The sequence below is a fragment of the Hyperolius riggenbachi genome, chromosome 6 (genome assembly GCF_040937935.1).
Source record: "Hyperolius riggenbachi isolate aHypRig1 chromosome 6, aHypRig1.pri, whole genome shotgun sequence".
NCBI lineage: Eukaryota > Metazoa > Chordata > Amphibia > Anura > Hyperoliidae > Hyperolius > Hyperolius riggenbachi.
Genome location: NC_090651.1, coordinates 131,298,061 through 131,320,702, shown reverse-complemented (window position 1 = coordinate 131,320,702; position 22,642 = coordinate 131,298,061). Strand labels below are relative to the sequence as shown.

General features: G+C 45.9%; 1 protein-coding gene across 1 annotated transcript in view; it reads left to right on the top strand.

Annotated features, from left to right (window-relative positions):
* Window positions 1-22,642, top strand: part of LOC137521114 (flavin-containing monooxygenase 5-like) — a 96,843-nt gene that overhangs the window by 12,703 nt on the left and 61,498 nt on the right. The gene's annotated exons all lie outside the window — the stretch shown is intronic.

Sequence of the window (22,642 nt, the reverse complement as noted above, 5' to 3'; positions counted from 1 at the left end):
GGTTTAATTTGATTGGTCCATTTTTAAGCTGCATATATTTTCATAAAATTTCCGTACATTTGCATAAACTCAGATGTATTTGCATATCATTTTTCATCTCTATCCATCACCAGCTGTATGATACAGGCAACTTAAGGTGGGTTCACACATTAGATAAAAGTCTTTAGAAAAGGCAAGATCACAGACCAGTTTTACCCCCTTCCATGTAGTATGAGAGCATACCTCCCCATCAGTTGTACACACACAAAAGATCAGTTCCTGCAAAAGATTCGTTCCTGCAAAATGCATTCATAGCCTATGATATCTGCAAATCTCATACACACCTTGTTTAATGGACAGTCCTCTGCAGATCAATCATCTGCCGATCTGAAGATCCATCCTGGTGGATCTGATCTGCAGATGAATGTCCATTAAACAAGGTGTGTATGAGATCTGCAGATATCATAGGCTATGAATGCATTTAGCAGGAACTGATCTTTTGCAGGAACTGATCTTTTTGCAGATACTGATCTGTTGCATGTGTACAACATCTGTGTGTATAGCATCTTTCAAAGATTTTTATTCGATGGGGAGTTCAGCTCAACAGAATAGAGTGTGTAGGTATGGCTCTCATATTACATAGAAGGGGGTAAAATTGATCTGTGATCATTCATTTTCCAAATGTGTGTACCTACCTTTAGGCTGCTTGCACACCAAGACGTTACAGGCGCACGTTAGTGCGCCTGTAACGCTCCCCCAACGCACAGCAATGTAACACAAGTGGGCTGTTCACACAGCCCACGTTGCGTTACATGTAACGCTGCACGTTCTGTGCAAAGTGCAGCATGCTACGGCGTTGGAGCGGCTATAGCCGCGTTAGACTGTTTGCACATGCGCAGTGGGGGGCGGAGGAGGCGGGGAGAGCCAGCTACAGTAGCCGCGCACATGGCTACTTAATATTCACTGCACTGGCGGGCGCTGATTGGCCGGCGGGACCACGTGATGCGGAGTGTCTCGCTCCGCATCACGTGGTCCCGCTGGCCAATCAGCGCCACTCTGGGAGATATTATGGGCATCGAGCAGCCTAACGCGGCTCACTCTACCGTCGGCTTTTGCAGCACCATACGTTGTTAGGTGCACGTTATGCGACCTTAACGTGCCACCTAACACAACGTCTTGGTGTGCAAGAAGCCTTAGGCTGCTTTCACAGTAAGACGTTACAGGCGCACGTTAGTGCAGCCTGTAACGCAACCCCACCGCACAGTAATGAAAAATCAGTGGGCTGTTCACAGTGCCCACGTTGCGTTACATTGTAACGCAGCACATCCGTTGAGAGTGCTGCATGCTGTGCGTTATGCGCGGCTAAGCCGCGTTAGACTGTGCGCACATGCTGAGTAGTGTTGGGGAGGAGTGGAGAGCGGCCAGGCACATGGCTAATTAATATTCACTGCACGGTGTGACGTGCAGTGTTTACTTCCTGGAGCGGCCACTCTGTGCGGCGATTGGCTGGGCGGGACCACGTGATGCCGCATGCGTCCAAGAGTACACATCATGGCATCACGGACGCCAGAGTGAGCTGCACAACGCGGCTCACTCTGATGTCCACATCAGAGAGCACCAGGCGTTGCGTTAGGGACACGTTATGTGCCCTATAACGTCCCCTAAATGCAACATCCTGGTGTGTAAGTAGCCTTAATGTATAACTCCATCCAAATCTGTTTTTGTATAAAATAGAGAAAGTTTTAACTTCTGTCAGGTATGTCTCCACAATGGAGAAATATTGTCTAGCTTCTTGTTACTTGGAGTCACCAAGGAAATGATGGACATTTTCTTAATGGAGCTACCAATAACAGAAAAAAAAACTTCAAGGATATTCTAAACCTTCCAGACATGGAACAGATATGGCTGCATATTGCTGCCTGTGTCCCAGTTGGAGAAGTGCACTTTCACTTCCTGTCGTCAGTTGTCCTGTTACAGGATACAGGAAGTGAGCAAAATTCTCCCCTTCTAAAACCCAGATACCAGTAATAATATTTTTCACTATCCATAAATTATATAAAATATTTTTACTATGCACATTGCTTTGCTGTACATGAATGCTCTGCTCATACACGTGTATGGGTATTTTTACATTTCTGCATTGTAACTGAGGCCCCTTGCACACTGGCCATGTTGTGTCACTCCGCGATACTCTCCCACGTGGTTGATGTGATGTGACGGAAGTATCCTGATCACTGCAATGCCATTGCAAAGGTGCATTACTTCATGAACCACGCTTACTGCATGGATCCTGCGGTAATGCAAATCAATGGGTGCAGCAGCAGTGTGCACGACGGGAACATCGTGCTGCGTAGTGCATTTGCTGACCGACGGGGAGTCCCAGTGATGTACTTCCTGCCCAGCAGGGAGTACGTCACTTGCCAGGGGGCGGGCCTATGCATATGTACCTGTCACTGCACTGTGGTGCAGAGTCATATGAAGCCTCATTTCTAGTACTAACCCCCGGCACCCTATCGCACACAATGAGTGTAAAACCAGCTTTACCACGTTATCTAAACACAAACAAAGTATGTGAATAATGTTACATAGCAATTCTTCATGCTATGAAAAATAAAGTGCATGTTATAACGTGCAGAGTGTGCTTTGCATTCAGCCAGCATTGTAGCGCAGGCATTACACAATGCACATGGGGCTTGATTCACTAAACCATGGTAACTCATATCATGGGCGTTTTCATGCGCGTTGCCGCGTGATCTCAAATTTGCGCGCACAATCGCGAATTTACGCGTGAAAGATGCGGCCGTTTTCAAGCGAAAATTCGCGATCGCGCACAAACGTAAAAACGCGTGCGAAAACGGCCATGATATGAGTTATCACGGTTTAGTGAATCAAGCCCATAGTGTGAATGAACCCTCAAAGATTAGCAAAATGACCTCTTTCACAGTAGGATGGTGCGTTTTGATGCAACGTTAAAGTCGCAACGCAAATTACAATGCAACACCCCAAAAAAGTCGCAACGCAACTTAGTGCCCTGTTATTGTCGCATACAGTAGAGCATACAGGTACTGAGCATGTGCAAACAGTCCAACACAGCTAATAACGTGTATAACGCACAGCATGCAGTACTTTCACTTAACGTGCAGCGTTAGTCACCAACGCAACATTGATTTTTCATTGCAGTGAGTTATTCTGCGTTAAATGTTGTTTTAACGTGCGACTTTAACTTCACACTCTGAAAGAGGCCTAAACGTGTATGTTTATCTCAGTCTGTTATGCATTTACTGGTATATGTTAACAGGCAGATAACCGGTAATCAATCTGGCTTCTGGCAGCTATTTATATCGGTATACTTATGGTTAGCGCTAACAGCAGTAATCATTTTCTAGGTGGAATGACCTAAATTATCCTGTTGGATTATATGGCTGTGCTGGGAAAAGGCACCAGCCAGTCTTTTTCCGTAAACACGGAGCTGACCCTGCCTACCGCCTCTCTTACCTACACAGGAGGGTGCCAAGGGAGGAGCTGAGTGGATTCAGGAGATCGTTTTGTCTGGAGGAAGAAACATTTTGCTTGCCTTTCCATACTTTGTGCACAAATCTCTGGGTCACATGACTTACTTTTCCAAAGGAGATTTCTGTGGACACCTGCATCAAATAATAATAATAATAGGTGTTGTCTCCTATTGACCGTTCTTCTAGCAATGAAAAAAAATCTGTGAAAGTGAACTTTGGCCAGGGATGCTCAGATACCCCTTTTTAAAATCCGAATTGATTCAGATCCGGATACCCAGATATCCAGGTCCGAATCGGGTATCCGAATTCGGACGTTCCGGAATTCGAATAGAATCGGATATCCGAACCCATTATACGGAAAATCCGAATTGATTCGGATATCCGGATAGAAAACTGGAAGTGGCCTTTAAATAGCTTAAATTTCTTCCAAATCTTTCTCTCTCTCTCTCTCTCTCTCTCTCTCTCTCTCTCTCTCTCTCTCTCTCTCTCTGTCTGTCTGTCTCTATGTCTCTCTCTCCCTATGTTTCTATGTCTCCAATGTGATTTTTGCCATTGAAACCCTCTATTCGGGTATCCAAACTAACTATCTGACCAGATTTCAGATAGATATCCGAGTTTGCTCGGATAGTGCTATTAGGATTTTCACACATATCCGGAATCCGAATCAGAGTTCGGATAGTGGAAAAAGTTTGGATTATCTGGGTAGTTCGGGTACCTGAATATTGGATGAGCATCCCTGACTTTGGCTTCAAACTCTATCACAAGCTATCTTCCTTACGAAAGTAATATGCATATGCAATATTCAGTTAAAGTGAACCTAAAGCCGGTAAAAAAAAATGAGATTATCTCACCTGGGGCCTCCCTCAGCCCCCTGCAGCCGATCGGTGCCCTCGCAGCTCCGCTCCGATGTCCCAGGACCCGCCGGCTGACAGGCATGGGAACGCGAGTGATTGTTCGCATTCCCAGCCTGTATATCGCCCCCTATGCTGCTAATAGCAGCATAGGGGGCGATATACAGGCTAAGAACGCAAACAGGCTGTGGGCCGACAGGCATGGGAACGCGAACAATCACTCGCGTTCCCATTCCTGTCGTCCGGTGACGGCGAAACCGGAAGTGCTCGCCAGCGGGTCCTGGGACATCGGAGCGGAGCTGCGAGGGCACCGATCGGCTGCAGGGGGCTGAGGGAGGCCCCAGGTGAGGTAATCTCATTTTTTTTTTTACCGGCTATAGGTTCACCTTAATCTACCCAAACCTTTTGTTTTAAAGCACAACTGAATTGAGAGTGATATGGAGGCTCACATATTTATCTCATGAGAGTTACCTGGCTGTACTGCTGATCCTCTGCCTCTGAGGCCTGGGACCAACTACAAATCGCAAAACGCTATCGCAATTGCTAGCGTTTTTATTCAGAGTTTTGTAAGCGATTTCATGAGCGTTTTCTGGCGCTTTTGGGAGAGATTTTAAAAAGCGTAAGCTTTTTGCCAGTGATTGTGTAGCGATTTGCGATTAGCGATTTTAATTCTGATTGGTCCTTTCAATGTATTTTATTACAGCTTGCAATCGCACTCAAATCGCTATGTGTAGCGATTCATGAGTGATTTGCCAGCGCTTTTTAGGGAAAGCGCTAGCGATTTAAAGCGCTCCCTAAATGCTCAAAAAATCGCTCTAGTGGGTTCCAGCCCTGAGGGTACGTTCACAGGGGTGCAGTGTGGCATAATGGCCACTTTGTAACGCGGCTTGCAAAACTGCAATGCACCACCTATGTGACGCTCACAATGCGGCGGGTGTGTTGCGGTTTAGTGGCATGCAGCTATCCTTTCCTGCTGTTACATGAACCGCAATGTCCACTGTGATTCCAGCCTAATATTTTTAGATACACAGAACAAAACCACACACTTTCCACCTGACCTATGCAATATAGGTCAGACTGCCGGTGCATTCACTGGAAGCAAACAAAATAGGCGACAGCACACAAATGGCTCAGCAATCAAACTGTGTTGAGAGCACACAACATGTTTCAGGCATTGCCCTTCCTCACCTGAGGAAGGGCAACCCCCGAAACATGTTGTGTGCACCTTTTTGTGCTCCCAATTGTTAAGCTTGGGGGTGTAATCTCCACAGTCAGCATACAACACCTAAGCTGACGTGAAGGAGGTACACACACCAGCACAAGGGATCAGGATATCCCCAGTTTAGTGGAGGAGAGGACTGACTCCAATAGGAGATTGTGGTGCACAGAGCCGGTGCAGATCTGAACAGCCACAAACACTTTCGTAATAACGTCTCAGCGCAAAGTAGCGCTGAGCGCATAAACCAGGACTGAGGAGATCAGGACAGGTAGACAGAATGAACGCTTGCTAGCTAGCGATTACTTAGCGACAGCAAGCGTCCAAAACCAGACAGACTGGAATGAGGCAGCCAATGCGTTGCGGCGATGGCGTGCCTCACAAAGACAGGACAGGAGAGACAGGAAACAGCAGGATCGAGATAGATGAACGCAACACAGATAAATATACAATAAGTATGTTTTCCTAGCGTATTACAATTACAGCTATCAATGAAACTATTCGTAACGTCTGACTAACATATGTATATATTGGCAATGAACCGATATATGACATAAGCAGGAACTCTGACTAAGACTGAAGTAATACAGGGAACAGGACTCAGAAGGATTCGCTATCTCTTCGCAGAGATGAACGCAATCCACAAACAGGACCAGGAACAGGATTCAGAAGGATTCGTTATCTCTTCGCAGAGATGAACGCAATCCACAAACAGGACCAGGAACAGGATAACTAGCTCAGCACGGGTGTTCACGATACGCGCAAACTACCAAAACGTGCTGGAAAACTGACTGACTGAACACAGGAAATAAACAGTTCGTGTACGTATATATCAGCGACACTGATATATTAACGTAACACGAATACAAGGAAAATAACAAAATGCGCAAGTATGCGTATATATTGGCGATGAACCAATATATGACACAAAACAAGCAAGTAGCAATTTCTAGAACAAGAGCAGAACTAGGAGGACTCGCTGACCCCTTCGCAGGAGTCAGCGCAGTCCACACGGACCAGGAACGAGGTGGGGCACGAGCAGAGTAACAGATAGAGTCTGAAACTATGGTAGCCCATGAGGCATTGCAGGAAGCAGTTCTTTATACTGAGGTCATCCAATGGGAGCAGACCTGCAGACTCCCACACAAGTGAATGGTAATTAATCACAGGCTGATAGCAGGAAAAGGCAGACAATGATATGCAGCCTGCAGGAAAGGGACTGCCCCTCCACTGCAGCAGACAATGTTTGTTTACACAAAAGCATATTAAACTGTCATTAACTTCAGAGCGACTGCAGATGGAATCAGCAACTAGTTTAAGTGCAAACCAAACTATGCAAGCAAATGCATGTAATGACATTAGAACTGTTTGGTTTGCAATACCACTGCAGTCAGCAGTAAACGCTGCAGAAGCGATCATAACACCAATACAGTTTGATTGCTGAGCCATTTGTGTGCCGTTTCCAACTTTGCTTGCTAATACTTTTAGCCATAGAGCCTGAACAAGCCTGCAGATCAGATGTTCTGTTGAAAAAAAAAAAGTATAAACAAACCTGCGCAAAAACAACTTTAGGGGCAGCCCAGAGGTTCCCTGCTGCACAGATCCAACGCTTACCAACGTTTGTCACAATATCAAATATGGGAATGGTACTCACACATTCAAATCAACCACAGAGACAGCCCTCTGCTATTTAGCAATCTTTCCAGCAATGCAAAAGTTAACTTCACAGCTTATGCACTCTCCAGAACTTTTCCTCAAAAGCAAAAACATATTTGATATTGTGGTATCAGATGCTCTGACTGAAATCTGACTAGGTTAGCTCCATGCTTGTTTCAGGTGTGTGACAGAGGCACTACTGAGGCCAGAAACATCAGCAGGATTGTAAGCAACTAGTATTGTGAAATAGATATGGCAGCCACCATATGCCTCTCACATCAGGGGCCATATGCAATTCACTTCTCCTCTTGAGATTTCTCCTAGGTGATATTTTTACAACTTGTCATAAAATGCCTTTGAAATCACCAGCAAGCAAGAAATTACTTAAAATAAATTTGATACTACTTTTTCACCCACGTTTGGGTACTTTTTCAATGGTAAAATGCTGAAAATGCAGTTTACAGAGAAGATGACAATTATCTCCTAGGAGATAACTCAGGTGAAAAAATTAATTGCATATGGGCCCAGGTGCCCTTTAAATAGCTTAGGCAACATTTAGGAGCTCTAACAGGTTTTAATGTTTGTTCTGCATTTGTTGACTCTTCCCTGGCTTCCTCTGTCTGTGGTATATGACATTGGTACAGGAAGGGAGGCAAATTCTTAAATTCTTAATAGCAAGAACATGAATTGGCCTTTCTAGTGCCAGCTGTCAAAGGTGGAACTTCCTCTCCTCCTTTCAGGGAGATTTCTTCCAACGTTTTGTCTTGCCTGTGTGGTGGATGTGAGACCATACTTCCCATGAGGACAGACCTGAGATTCTAAATATCAATACTCTATCCTAAATGAGATAAGTTAATAATAGTGCAGATGGTAGATGTGAGCAACAACAAACAACAACAAATAACATTTGTTATGGCCCATACTCACGGGCTACAATTGTCGCCGCAACACGCGGCGCGCTCCCGTGAGTATGAGGCGTTGCACGGGCGCGCACCCCGAACCGTCGCTCGTCGCTGCTGTCGCAACTCCGCCGCAACTGTCGCAACTCCGCCGCAACTGTCGCTAGTCCGCGTTAGTATGCGGACTAGCGACAGCAACCTCCATTAGAACATGGAGCTTCCGGCAGGGCGAGAAGGAGGAACATCGGCGACAGCTTCCGTCCCACCACTGGTCCCTCTTCTGCGTGTGTACGTGGAGGGACGTGGCGACGAGCTGTCGCTGAACTGTCGTGCACACTCTCCCGTGTGCTAGCGAGAGAGAATAAAGTTGCCCGTGAGTATGGGCCATAAGGCGCTTTTCTTCCATAGGACTCAAAGCGCGTAAGCATGCCTCCGACCAATAATTGGTTGATTGGTAAGTCGTGGAACAGAGGGAGAATTCTATAAGTCCGGAAATGCCGGGCTAAACTGGGGGCTTTTCAGTCTTGATTTGAATAACTCCAGGGATGGGGCTGTCTTTATTGCGTATGGTAGGGAGTTCCAAAGAGTAGGGGCAGCATGACAGAAAGCTCTGTCTCCAAAGGTTTTGAGGTGCACTCTGGGAGTGACCAAGTTTATAGAACTTGCTGATCTGAGGTTGTGAGAGGTGTGGTGCAGCTTCAGCAGGTCCTTCATGTATCCAGGGCCCAGATTGTGCAGGGATTTGAATGTCAGCAGTCCAATCTTGAAGAGTATTCTCCATTCTACTGGTAGCCAGTGCAGTGAGCGAAGGATCGGTATAATGTGACAGTGGCGAGGCTGGTTTGTTAGCAATCTGACAGCAGCATTCTGCACTAATTGCAGGCGACGCAGGTTCTTTTTAGGGAGGCCAGCATAAAGGGCATTGCAGTAGTCCAGCCGTGATGTGATGAAAGCGTGAACTAGGGTTGGATGATCCTCTGGGGGAATCAAAGGTTTAATTTATGCAATTTCCTTCAGATAAAAGTAGGAAGATTTGACTACAGTCGAAATTTGGTTTCTGGAACTCAATTCCCCATCGATTAGCACACCAAGGCTGCGCACAAGGTTGGGGCTGTATATGTCTGAATTCCCTATCCTGATTGTTGTTGATTTAGGATAGAGCTGTTTTGATGGCAAGCGCTGGCACAATTGGATGGGAAATAATCTGTACTATTGAAGACTCTTCTAAAATTCTGGAAAATCTTCATTATTAACCACTCTTGGACACGCTGCTCTGGCCCCTTAAAGGGGAACTGAAGAGAGAGGTATATGGAGGCTGTCATGTTTATTTCCTTTTAATCAATACCAGTTGCCTGGCAGCCCTGCTGGTCTATTTCTCTGCAGTAGTATCTGATTAAAACCAGAAACAAGCATGCAGCTAGTCTTGTCAGATCAGACTTATAAGGGTTCGTATACACGTCCGATAAAGATCGTTCGTTACGAACGATTCGTGACGTTTACACGATATTCAAATTAGACGGAAAAGATCGTTCGTAATGAACGATTGTGTACACACGTGAACGATATAAGTATAAAGTACTGAACGATGAACGATTAAAAAATGCGTGCGCAAACGGAAGTGACGTTATGACAGGCAATAAGAACATGCGTTATCGGACGATCTTTGTACACACTGCAACGATTGAACGATTATCTTTCGAAAAAATCCGCCGGGTTGGATCGGTCCGATTGAACGATAACGATCGTTATCGTTCACAAAAACGATCGTTCACACTTTTTGAACGCACGATTATCGTTCCGATTGTCGTTATCGTTCGTTTTTGAACGATCGTTATCGTACGTGTGTACTCAGCTTAAGTCTGAACCACTGAAACACCTGATCTGCTGCATGCTTGTTCAGGGGCTATGGCTAATAGTATTAGAGGCAGAGGATCAGCAGGGCTGCCAGGCAACTGGTATTGTCTAAAAGGAAATAAACATGACAGCCTCCATATACCTCTCTCTTCAGTTCCCCTTTAAGGGAGAACATATTGAACGGGCACTAGTTTGCTTGGCTGCCGAGTGGAGCTGATAGTTACAATATACCAATACTGTACTACAGATTTACCTGGTCCCTATTCTTACACTAACCCCCCTCTCCCCAGAGGATAATAATAGACAATTAGCTATAGAAACTAGCTAGCTACTATCAGGTGCTAATGGATAACGTGTGTCGCCGCTTACCCATTGCTATTCTTTCCTGCTGTTACAGGGCCCAATTCAGTGACAGATCCAACCTGAGAAACATGAGAAAAAAATAAATACAAGCATTTACACTTTCCTGGGGCTTCCTTCAGCCCGTTAGATCGTGGACTCCCTCGCTATCCCTTTGGGACGCTATGATCCTCCTGTCTCTTCCTCCAGTCGCCACCAGTCCTGCTGTACTGCGCAGGCTGAGCTGTGCGCGTGCCCCCATCACCAGGAGCATTCTGCACCTCCGCAGTACTACTGTGCCAGGGAAGAACACACCTAGCGATGGTAGTGCAGTGGGGGAATTTGCAGTATGCACAAGAAGAAGGGGAGGACAGAGAAGGAGCCCACTGCCAAAGGGGGGCTGAAGGAAGCCCCAACCAAGTAGGGTAAGTATAAGTACTTTTATTTTTTTCTATCTCAAGTATACGTTAAGGACCAGAGTCTTTTTTTTTTTCTTTTTTACTGAGTGATCAGAGGCTCATAATGATCACACAATCAAATTGGTTTCTGCGATTCTGTCGAGAGCACGTGGAGCCAGGCTACTGAAATCTACATCCTGGCAAAGATAAAAGGCTGCAAACAGAAGGTAGATTTAAATAGCATGCGCCTGGAGCCAGTTAATATAGATTTTTCCCCCACACTGCAGCAGCTCTTTGAAAAACAACTGATAATGAACAGAAGCCGTACGTAGAACAGGACCCTTGTACCTTCTTTTACAGGGCTGACTTCTCACCTGTGCACAGAAAAAAAATGTACTTTGAACAGAGAAAATTTATTTCTCAGATTCTAGACTTTTACCAGCCTGCTGTTGATCCACAATGATAACACCCATGCACGTTTCCCTTACGGTAGAATGCCTTTATCTAAAACTCCAAAGAACCAGAAATAGTGGTTTACTATATTAGAAATTGTCATACTCAAGCACATAAAGAATACTATAGTACCTTTAGATTGTAAGCTCTTTTGTGTCTTGGAATTCATTATACATTTTATTCATCATGTTACTTTTGTCATTGTCATTACCAATTCTGTACTGATTCTGTATTTTGTCACCAATTATATATTTTCTATATTGGTGTACACCATTGTTTGTATTATTATGTACCCGATGTTCGTTTCTTACTTTGTACAGCGCCACAGAATATGTTGGCGCTTTATAAATCAATGATAATAATACTGTATCTTAACCACTAGCCAGGGGAGCCTCTAGGCATAGGCAGTACAGGCCATTGCCTAGAGTGCCATTGGTCCTGGGGGGGTGCCATGTTGCTGGATTAAGCCCCACCCCCCAAATTAAGCTTCACCCCTGACTAAGCCACGCCCTGTTTGTGTTCTATTACTTGCTTCTGCTGCATGCACTTAGTGTAAGTTGAAGGCAGCTGCCACCTCTATGCCTTATGCATCCTTCTTTCCCCCTTTGTGCCTCCTTCTGTATCTTTTGTGCCTCCTTCTGTCTCCTTGTATCTTCAGTCTCTAGTGCCATGTCTGACCCCCTGTTTGTCCTTCTATCTCCCTTTGTGCCTCCTTCTGTCTCCATGTGCCTCCTTCAGTCCCCCTGTGCCACCTCCGCCTCCCTCTGTGCCCCTTTGTGCCTCCTTCTGTCCCCTTGTGCCTTTGTATGTCACCTTCGCACCACAGGTTTTCTCGCCTGGAGGGACAAAATGGCTAGAGGCGCCCCTCTGCACGTCACGCCGATGGGCGTGGCGGCAGCCCCAGGACCGCCTAACGCCGATTGGCTTAAGGTCCTGCAGGCCTGTTTTGCAGGAGATCGCGCGTGCAGATGTGTGCGTATCCCTACTTGGATGGCGGAGCTCCGCTTTGCCTTCAGTCTCCCAGCTGCGTTCGCAGCTAGGAGACTATTAGACAGCGAAACAGCAGTCTATTAACCCCCTTGCCGTTCGAATTCTGGCGGCAAGGGGGCAGCGCAGCACTTTTTTTTTTTTTTTTAAATCATGTAGCAAGCCCAGGGCTCGCTACATGATAGCCTCTGACAAGCGGCATCCCCCTATCCACTCTGATCGCCTTCGGCGATCAGAGTAAGCAGGAAATCCCGTTCAGATTTCCTGCTTCTCACCGACGTCATGGACGTCGGGACATCAGAGGGAATCCCGATCCACCCCTAAGCGCTAGCTGGCACTGATTGGCCAGGCTGTGCAAGGGGTCTGGAGGGGGGGGGGGGGGGGGCGTGGCACGGCAGGTAGCGGCGAATCGGCGGCGAGCGGCGGCGAGCGGAAACTGTACGCAGCTAGCAAAGTGCTAGCTGCGTGCAGGAAAAAAAAAATTTGAAAATCGGCCCAGCGGGGCCTGAGAAATCCTCCTACGCAGGTTACCCCGAGCTGAGTTGGGGATAACCGGCAAGGAGGTTGACATAGTACAGCGCTTCAATCTAAGGCAGCGCTGTACTGGGGACAGCCGTGTCACACGGCTGTCCCCCTGGGACACAGGAGAGCAATCAGCTCTCATAGGCTGAAGCCTATGACAGCCGATCGCCGTTATTGGCTGGCTGGGGGGAGGGAAGTATTTAAGATAAAATAAAATAAATAAATAGTAGAATTTTATAAAAAAAAAAAAATATAAAAAAATAAACATTGGGGGAGCGATCAGACCCCACCAACAGAGAGCTCTGTTGGTGGGGAGAAAAAGGGGGGGGGGGAGGGGGAGGAATCACTTGTGTGCTGAGTTGTGCGGCCCTGCAGCGAGGCCTTAAAGCTGCAGTGGCCAATTTAGTAAAAAATGGCCTGGTCTTTAGGGGGCTTTAACACTGCGGTCCTAAAATTCAGTCAGTAATTGGGAGTCATTTTTTCTTTTCAAGGCTTCAGCAAGCACAGACAATGTTTAAGCTAGGTCAAAATGCACAGTGTTCAATATACATAGATTTGCATGCAATAATCATGAAACAGCTTGCACAGGAAGCATAGCTCTCACCAGTCAATGCAGATACAATACTGATAGTGTGCCTCTCTGTTCACATTTCTGTGCAGCTTGGATGATACTGTAGCATTGCAGCCAGAGCAGGATCATCCACCAGGCAACCTGGGCAGGTGCCTGGGGCCTAGTGGGTGACAAAGGGTCCACCTGTCACCTTCTCTGACCTCTTTCCACTTCAGCGTATCAAAAGGACCACAAGGGCCCACAAAATCTACTACTATGCCTAGGGTCTCAGTACATCATAATCCATCTCTGGTTGCAGCCATGCACAAGCAAGTAACAGATGATAGGCAATTCCCTCAGTACTCAGGAAGTAGTTTACAAAGGGAGCATAGGTCTATTTTGAGGTAATCCACGTAGGCCCAGAGTAGTGTGCAGATAGCAAGCAGGCTACAATTGTCGTTTAGCCCGCCCACGGCTCATGAGTCTCTCAACCACTTTCCACTATAACTGGATCAGGGCCGGATTTACCATAAGGCACCCTAGGCGCGTGCCTAGAGGCGGAGCTTTTGTGAAAGGCGGGTCAGTAGCCGCCCAAAGTGTCCCCTTGTCTCTCTCCCTTCAGACAGCAAAGCGCCGTTAGCACAGCCAGTAGCAGAGGCTGGAGAGGCGCAGCTCCGTACACCGCATTCCTCTCCGCTCTGATATCCCACACGCTGTCCTGAAGTGACTTACAGCCCCTGACAGTGGCGCCCTCCCTGTCACATGCCGCGGCCCACACTGTATTCAAAAGGGGTCACTACAGCCACCTGTCCCGCCCGCCCCACTCTGCAGAACATCGTGTCCGCCTCCCCTACACTTTAGCATCCGGTGACGTAAAGCCAAATCTCTCTTGCTGGCTGTCACCACTAGTATGGGAGACTCGGCGGCACATTTACTTTAGCCGCCGTGCTTGTCAGTCTGCCGTGTCGGGCAAGTGCCTCCTGCTGCTGTCGCCGCTGCCGCCTTCTGCCTCCTGCTGCTGTCGCCGCTGCCGCCTTCTGCATGGACTTTGAAGCGGCTGGAAAGAGCGCAAATTTGTCTGTGGTAAAGTACTTTGCTTTTCCCCGTTGTTGTTGGGGAGTGGGAGTGGTGTTTTAGAGAGTGTGTGAGTGTGTGTTATACCTTGTACTGGACACGTGTGGTATGTGTTTGTCATTTGCACTGGATCGTGTGGTGTGTCTCTGTCTGTGTGTGATCCTGTGTGTGTGTGTGTGTGTGTGTGTGTGTGTGTGTGTGTGTGTGTGTGTTTGTGTGTGTGTGTGTGTGTGTGTGTGTGTGTGTGTACTTGCCCTGGATCCTGTGTATGTGGTGTGTGTTAACTTTGCCCTGGATCGTGTGTGTGTAAATTTGCCCTGGATCGTGTGTGTGTAAATTTGCCCTGGATCGTGTGTGTGTGTAAATTTGCCCTGGATCGTGTGTGTGTAAATTTGCCCTGGATCGTGTGTGTGTGTAAATTTGCCCTGGATCGTGTGTGTGTAAATTTGCCCTGGATCGTGTGTGTGTAAATTTGCCCTGGATTCTGTGTGTGTAAATTTGCCCTGGATTCTGTGTGTGTAAATTTGCCCTGGATCCTGTGTGTGTAAATTTGCCCTGGATCGTGTGATGTGTGTGTGGTGTGTGTGTGTGGTGTGTGTTAACTTTGCTCTGGATCCTGTGTGTGTGTTAAAGTGCACATGACCCAGGACCTTTTTTGTTTAATCCTCCCCATGAGGATTTGTAACGCAGTGTGCCATTGAGGAGAGCGTCATTGCTTGCAGGGGGCTGCTCCTCTAGCCCCTCTGTGCCATGAGAGTCCGGAGTGATTGGGAGTTCAAAGATTCCACCTCTGGAGCATGTTTCCAACTGTCGCTGTGCATGTCGGGAGATGTAGTCCATACATTACCTTGGCGGGAACTCACATCTATTAGCTACAGCTCCCAGCATGCATTGCAACGGCCAGGAGCACATTCCACAGGTGAAATCTTTGAACTCCTGGTCACAGCGGACTCCCAGGACGCAGCCCACATAGATGGAAGGCTAGAGAAGCAGCCTCCAATAGTTAAGAGCAATGGTTCATGTCTAGGCTGCAAGCTGACTTTTTTTTTATAGAGACACCTGAAAGACTGGCATGTGTGCGAGTTCACATGCATACGCTGGTGGGCAAGAAAAGAGGGCGTGGCTTGTGGTGAAGGGCGGGGTTTAGGGTGCCAGAACGTCTGTGCCTATAGGCTCCTGAACTGTAAATCCGGCCCTGAACTGGATACAGAAACAGGTTTACTATAACAGAAGTTCTATTACATAGTTACATAGTTACATAGTTATTTTGGTTGAAAAAAGACATACGTCCATCGAGTTCAACCAGTATAAAGTACAACACCAGCCTGCTCCCTCACATATCCCTGTTGATCCAGAGGAAGGCGAAAAAACCCTTACAAGGCATGGTCCAATTAGCCCCTAAAGGGAAAAATTCCTTCCCGACTCCAGATGGCAATCAGATAAAATCCCTGGATCAACATCATTAGGCATTACCTAGTAATTGTAGCCATGGATGTCTTTCAACGCAAGGAAAGCATCTAAGCCCCCTTTAAATGCAGGTATAGAGTTTGCCATAACGACTTCCTGTGGCAATGCATTCCACATCTTAATCACTCTTACTGTAAAGAACCCTTTCCTAAATAAATGGCTAAAACATTTTTCCTCCATGCGCAGATCATGTCCTCTAGTCCTTTGAGAAGGCCTAGGGACAAAAAGCTCATCCGCCAAGGTATTATATTGCCCTCTGATGTATTTATACATGTTAATTAGATCCCCTCTAAGGCGTCTTTTCTCTAGACTAAATAAACCCAGTTTATCTAACCTTTCTCGATAAGTGAGACCTTCCATCCCACGCATCAATTTTGTTGCTCGTCTCTGCACCTGCTCTAAAACTGCAATTATATCGGGGTTTTTTTTTTATAATCTTTTATTTTCAAGAAGTGTGTAGTACAAGGTGCCAATCAAGTAAGATTTACAGTTATAACCAGTGTATATCAGGGTTTACTATACCAGGCATTACTCCCATATACTTATGAAGGTGTTTGGTCGGGACCTGGACATTTAGTTTACTTTACCCGAATGCTTACTATATCAGAGTTTACTATGAGATTATACTGTACAGTAGAGTCTTGTTTTAGTAAACTGTGATAAAGTAAACTCAGTCCTTAGGTCCCAGCAAATGCATTTGTATAAATATACTGTACAATGTATATAGTAAATAGTAAACGTCTGATATAGTTAACTACTTTTTCTGGTCACTTGGAGTTTACTATAAAGGGATTCTACTTTATAAGCATACATAAATACTGAAGCAGGACATGGACATCACCAAATAAAAAAAAAAGTTATGCAAAGTATTGAAGTATCATGGACCCCCTTGATCTTACTATTTATAATTTGTACGTTTTTTTTTTGTTTTGTTTCGTTTTTAAAGGCACGGCAAAGGCAATTCCATGTACCTCGCCTTTTGGTTTTCTGTAATGGAAATTACAGCTAAGCTACACAATTTATTTAAAGAGCATAATATGCCGTAATAATAATTTGCCATAATATGCCAAGTCCCCCCCCCCCAAAAAAAAAAAATTACATATGCAAGTAGATAAATACTTGCTCTACTTACGTAACAGATGTATTGCACTGTCCACCTTTTGCATTCCATGTTTTTTTAATTTTACCACAAGAATATCCTCCTCCTGGCAGTGGCCATCTTGTGTCCTCCAGATTAAAGAACCCCCCCCCCCCGCATCCACCTCCTCCCCACCCTAATTCTGAGCACAGCGGGGAGGATAAATGCAGCAGGCACAGACTCACCTAATAATGGATCCAAGTGCTGCTCTTCCCATCTATTCTCCGCTGGCGGTAGTGCAGAGAGTATAGAAGGGAACTTCAGCACCTGGAACCATTATTAGGTGAGTCTGTGTGTGCCACCTTTATCCTTCCCTAATGTGCAGCACTGGGAAGAGGAGGAATGTGGCGGGTGGCAGATGCAGGGGGCAAACATGCCACTGGAGGAGGGGGGCTGAGGACAGTGACGGGAGATAGCCTCTGGCCCGCCCTCTCTGCGCCCTAGCAGCCACTGCAGCCAACACACTGAAGGGGAAACCAGATGGCCAATCAGAGAGGAGATAGGTGAGTGACAGAGGCTTCAGCTAATCAGGCTGATTCAGCATGCCATGTCACTTCTCTTTTGCATCTGTGTACGAATATAGAGCCTGGAGGCATGGGGAAACAAACCTAATTGGAAAAAAAAGTAAGATTGATTTTAAACTTTTGAATTGCCTAGTTAGCATCCTTTTTTGCCAATGTAACAGCCTGCAATAGAGAATTGATTGTGTATTTTATGCCTAACAGTTACTCTTTAATATACAAGACAACAGTAGAGGAGTTTAGCACTACTGACAATCATTTAATTCAATGCATGTCAAAGATGAAAACTGTTAGGGCCCTTTTCCACTAGCAATCACAATCGCTAAACACTAGCGATTGCACTTTGGCCCAAATTTTTTACGCAATCGCGACTTTGCAACTGCCTGCCGCGATTCCTATGTTAAAGTGGCAACCCTAGCAATTCAAATATCACTAGCGATTTGCAATTCAGCATTACACTCGCTGCAAGTGGAAAAAGGCCCCTAATACAATTGTTACATGAAAGCACTCACCATTGCAGGGATTATAGATGGAGGTGGTGAGTGCAGGACACCGATAGCCTGACAGCCGTTTCGCGTCTTAATGCTTATATGATGGCTTTGACACTAATTGAATTTAAAGTTGACCTGAACTCTTGCACAGGACAGAAGGAAAGCATAGAGAAATTCACCCTGTATGTATTTAGAAGGTTTAGCCTGTCCCCCTTATATGTGACTAGGCACAAGTTTGATCCCTGAGCTGTGTCACCTGACTGCCACAGCACAAAGCTCATTTGTAAACACAGGATGTTAACAATATGTCTGCTTCCATGAAAGCCTGAAGTAGACAAACTACAGATTTATTGCAGGATTTGTATCAGCTGTAACAAAGAAATGTTATTCTTTAAGGCTACTTACACACCAAGACGTTGCGTTTTAGGGGACGTCATGGTCGCATAACATGCCCCTAACGCAACGCCTGGTGCTCCTGGATGTGGACGTCAGAGTGAGCCGCGTTGTGCAGCTCACTCTGGCGTCCGTGATGCGTACTCTTGGACGCATGCGGCATCATGTGCTCCCGCCGGCCAATCACGGCACAGAGCGGCGCTCCAGGAAGTAAACACTGCACGTCACACCGTGCAGTGAATATTAATTAGACATGTGCCTGGTCGAGGAGGAGGAGGGAAGACCTCCTCCTCCAACACTACTGAGCATGTGCACACAGTCTAACGCGCATAACGCACAGCATGCAGCACTCTCAACGGACGTGCTGCGGTACAATGTAACGCAACGTGGGCACTGTGAACAGCCCATTGAATTTTCATTACTGTGCGGTGGGCTGCGTTACAGGCTGCACTAACGTGTGCCTGTAACGTCTTAATGTGAAAGCAGCCTAAAGGTTATTATGCTGATGCTTATCTTTTATAGCAGAGAGGAAGTTCTGAGTTCAGGCCCACTTTAAGGATTGCAATCATTTCCGATTCCCCCCCCCCCCCCCCTCTTATCTTGCATCCTGCATGCTCTGGTTAAGGTCAGACCATGCTCACTGCAACCCACGGAGCTGACCATCCACACAACCTCCTTGGCTCCATAGTGCCAGCAGACCTCTAGAATTGTGACAATTTGTTTAATACATTTAGGAGTACTTTAGTCATTGCTGCCTAGCTGGTATAATGTTAGCTCTGTAGATCTTTGTGGAAGTATCACATATGGTGACACTGCTTTCTCATCTGAGTGTGTAAACGGTTAGCTTCATATGCTTGTATGTAGAAATACATGCATGGTTATATGCTCTACAGACCTTCAGGACCTGCGTAATGCATAAAACCTTGACTCTACAATCCAGTGACATTAGGCCCACCCAGTGACATAGCTAAGGAGCTGTGGGCCGTGATGCAAGTTTTACATTGCCCCCCCCCCCCCAAGCACTGTATACATAATTGATACGGCGCACCAAAACCTGCCAAGGACAACCACAGTGTCAGAGGTGCAAGAAGGGGATGGGGGACAGCTTGTTAATGATTACTACTATTCAAAGCATCTATAGATGTGATTATTACCAGCACAGGACCAATAAAGAGCTAATACTGAGGTTGAGAGGGGCCCTATGTGACCCCTCTGGCCCAAGGTGGTTGAGACCTTTACAATCCCTATTGCTAGGCCACTGGCCCCACTTTTTCTCCAGTTTTCCCCATCCCTTCCTGTCTTCTGAACATGCTGTTTACTGACTACAGCATAGTGGTTGGGGCACATTTCCACTGGGCTCCATTTCCAAAATGGACGTGGCACCTGCGCTATGGGGATTTGGTTGTGTTCTGCAGAAAACTACAAACTGCATCATTTTTATTTGTCTGCACACAATTTGGATGCAGCCTATTGATTCCAATCTGCAATTCAGCATCCAAAATTGCGTGAAGAGAATTGCTAGCTAGTGGAAACAGACCACTAACCCCCTCGCTTTGCAGCAATTGAATTACTGATTCAATTTCCGGCCCGACCATATGTGTGATTTTTTTTTTTAATGCTCTCACCACATCTGCATTGTTGCATTGTTTTTCCTGGTGCCTTGGTTTTCTTCCACATCCCAACTCCACCCCCCCCCCCCCCCTCGTTAACTACCGAATATGATAGAGATATTGGTCTTTGCCTGTAAGAAGGGATTCGATTGTGATCTCCTTTTAGTAACAGTTGGTAACATGACTATATGTTCTGCAAACTGCTGCAGGTGTCAGCACTGCACAAATACATAACAACACAACAACAGCCATAGATGTTACCAAGAAAATAACGGCATGATTCTTCATACAGCTATCTACAGATTTAGTATTTTAGTATTTATAAATAATATGAATATCACAATATGTATTCAGAATCTATGGTACATGTAGTGTACATGGCTTGTTTGGGTGCAGAACCTCAGAATGACGTATGATGAATAAGTACCGGTATATGGTTTCACCTGGATGGAACTAAACTCTCACGTACTGTTCAATTTATATTGCATAAGGCGCAGTATTGTTTGCATAATACATGAAAAAAATATCCCTTACATGTCCGATTTTAATGTTTGGTTTTTCTAGTTAAGCTGCTCATTGTTTGTTCAGCTTATGTGCTGAATTTGATATCGGTAGGTAGGCAACATTAGATACTTCTTGTAATGTTTCATAGCTTGCGGGAATTAAACCATTAAATGGTTCCCATTTATTTCTGCATGTTTTGTCAGAGCTGTCCTTGCCGATTGCCACATGACTTCAAGACTCTCATCTCACTGTCCATGTTTCACTACTTGGGTAATCCCTTGGACCAGAGATGGATTAAGATGTAATAGGGCCCTAGGCAAGGTAGTAGATGTGGGGCCCCCTTGTGGTCTTTTTGGTAAGCTGCAGTGGAGAGAGGTCAGAGAAGGTGGCAGGTGGGCCCGTGACACCTACTAAGCCCCAAGCACCTGCCTAGGTTGCCTGGTGGATGATCCTGCTCTGCCTTGGACCAATTTATCAAGGGAGTTGCACAGAAAACTTCAGCATAAATAGCACACAGCAACCAATCACATTTCAGCTGCTGAATGAAACAAGAACTCTGATTGATTGCTCAGGTGGACGTCTCCCTTTCTGCACGTTGTGATAAACCGTCTCCACTGATAAACGTGTTGGACGCCTAACATGTTTTCTTGTTCCAGAACAATGACTTTTGCAGCTTGAAAAAAATGTGCAATGATTACTCCCATTTTTCAGTCTAAATTTTAAGTGAACCTGAGGTGAGAGGTATATGGAGGCTGCCATATTTATTTCCGTTTAAACAATACCAGTTGCCTGGCAGCCCTGCTGGTCTATTTGGCTGCAATAATGTCTGAATTACACCAGAAACCAGCATGCAGCTAATCTTGTCAGTTATTATTATTATTTAGTATTGATATAGCGCCGACATATTACGCAGCGCTGTACAGTGTATATATATATATATATCTTGTCACTAACTGTCCCTCAAAGGAGCTCACAATCTAATCCCTACCATTGCCATATGTCTATATTATGTAGTACTGTAGTCTAAGGGCAATTTTTAGGGGGAACCAATTAACTTATCCGTATGTTTTTGGAATGTGGGAGGAAACCGGAGTGCCCGGAGGAAACCCACGCAGACACGGAGAGAACATACAAAACTCTTTGCAGATAGTGCCCTGGCTGGGATTTGAACCAGGGACCCAGCGCTGCAAGGCGAGAGAGCTAACCACTACGCCACCGTGCTGCCCGGTTCTGACAATATTGCCAGAAACACCTGATCTGCATATGCTTGTTAAGGTCTAGGGCTGAAAGTATTAGATATACAGGATCAGCAGGACAGCCAGAATACAGGATAGCATACGTACCTTGTCCACAAGACGCTGTCTTGTCATCCCTCCTACCCTCTTCATTAAACATTATATGCACTTAACTATAGCTGAGCAGTATGTCCATATAGTGTTTGTCCTCTGTACTGTCGCTGTAACAACTGATGCACAATCGCTAAATGTGACAATTATTATGCATATACGCACCTTTGGCCTTACACCATGCCATATTGCAGCCCAATCGAATATAAAATTATTTTATTGAACAAGCATGCTCGATCAACATTTAGACCAATTTGCACAAGATACAAAATCTCATCCCGACGTGTTTGATCGGGTGCATGGCGGTAATGTTGTGCGATATTATGAAGATCAATGAACGTCACGGAAACTGTCCAATGAAATGTAAATTTGCCCCCTGGTGCCTGTGCATTGTAAATCTCACCTGCTCAAGCTGCAGAGCTTCCCAGTTTCATAGACAGGAGTGTGTGTCTGATGTCACAACGTGGTGGCTCCGTGTGACAGCAGCACACGAGGAGACAACGGAGGAGACCAGGAGCAGCTGCACAGTCATGGCAGCTGGAGCAGGTGAGATTGCAATGCACGGCCACCAGGGGGTATAAACATTTCGGCGGACAGTCGTGGAGGCGGTCAGGCAGCGAAAGTGGCGTCAGGAGGTCAATTCTTAAGAGATTTCATGCCGAAATTGATTGGGAATTGGCCTGCGTTGTATTGGAAGCCAACAAATCTCTCCCCAATCAGAGTGAGATCTGTCTCTTAGTCCATATGTCCATACATCACTAGATTTATGGACAACTACCTTATTGGCTTTTTATTATAGATAAAAAAAACTGCAGCCAGAATAAAAAGAAGTATAAATATATCTGACAGCAGCTGCACACCTATTTTTGGCACAATTTCAAT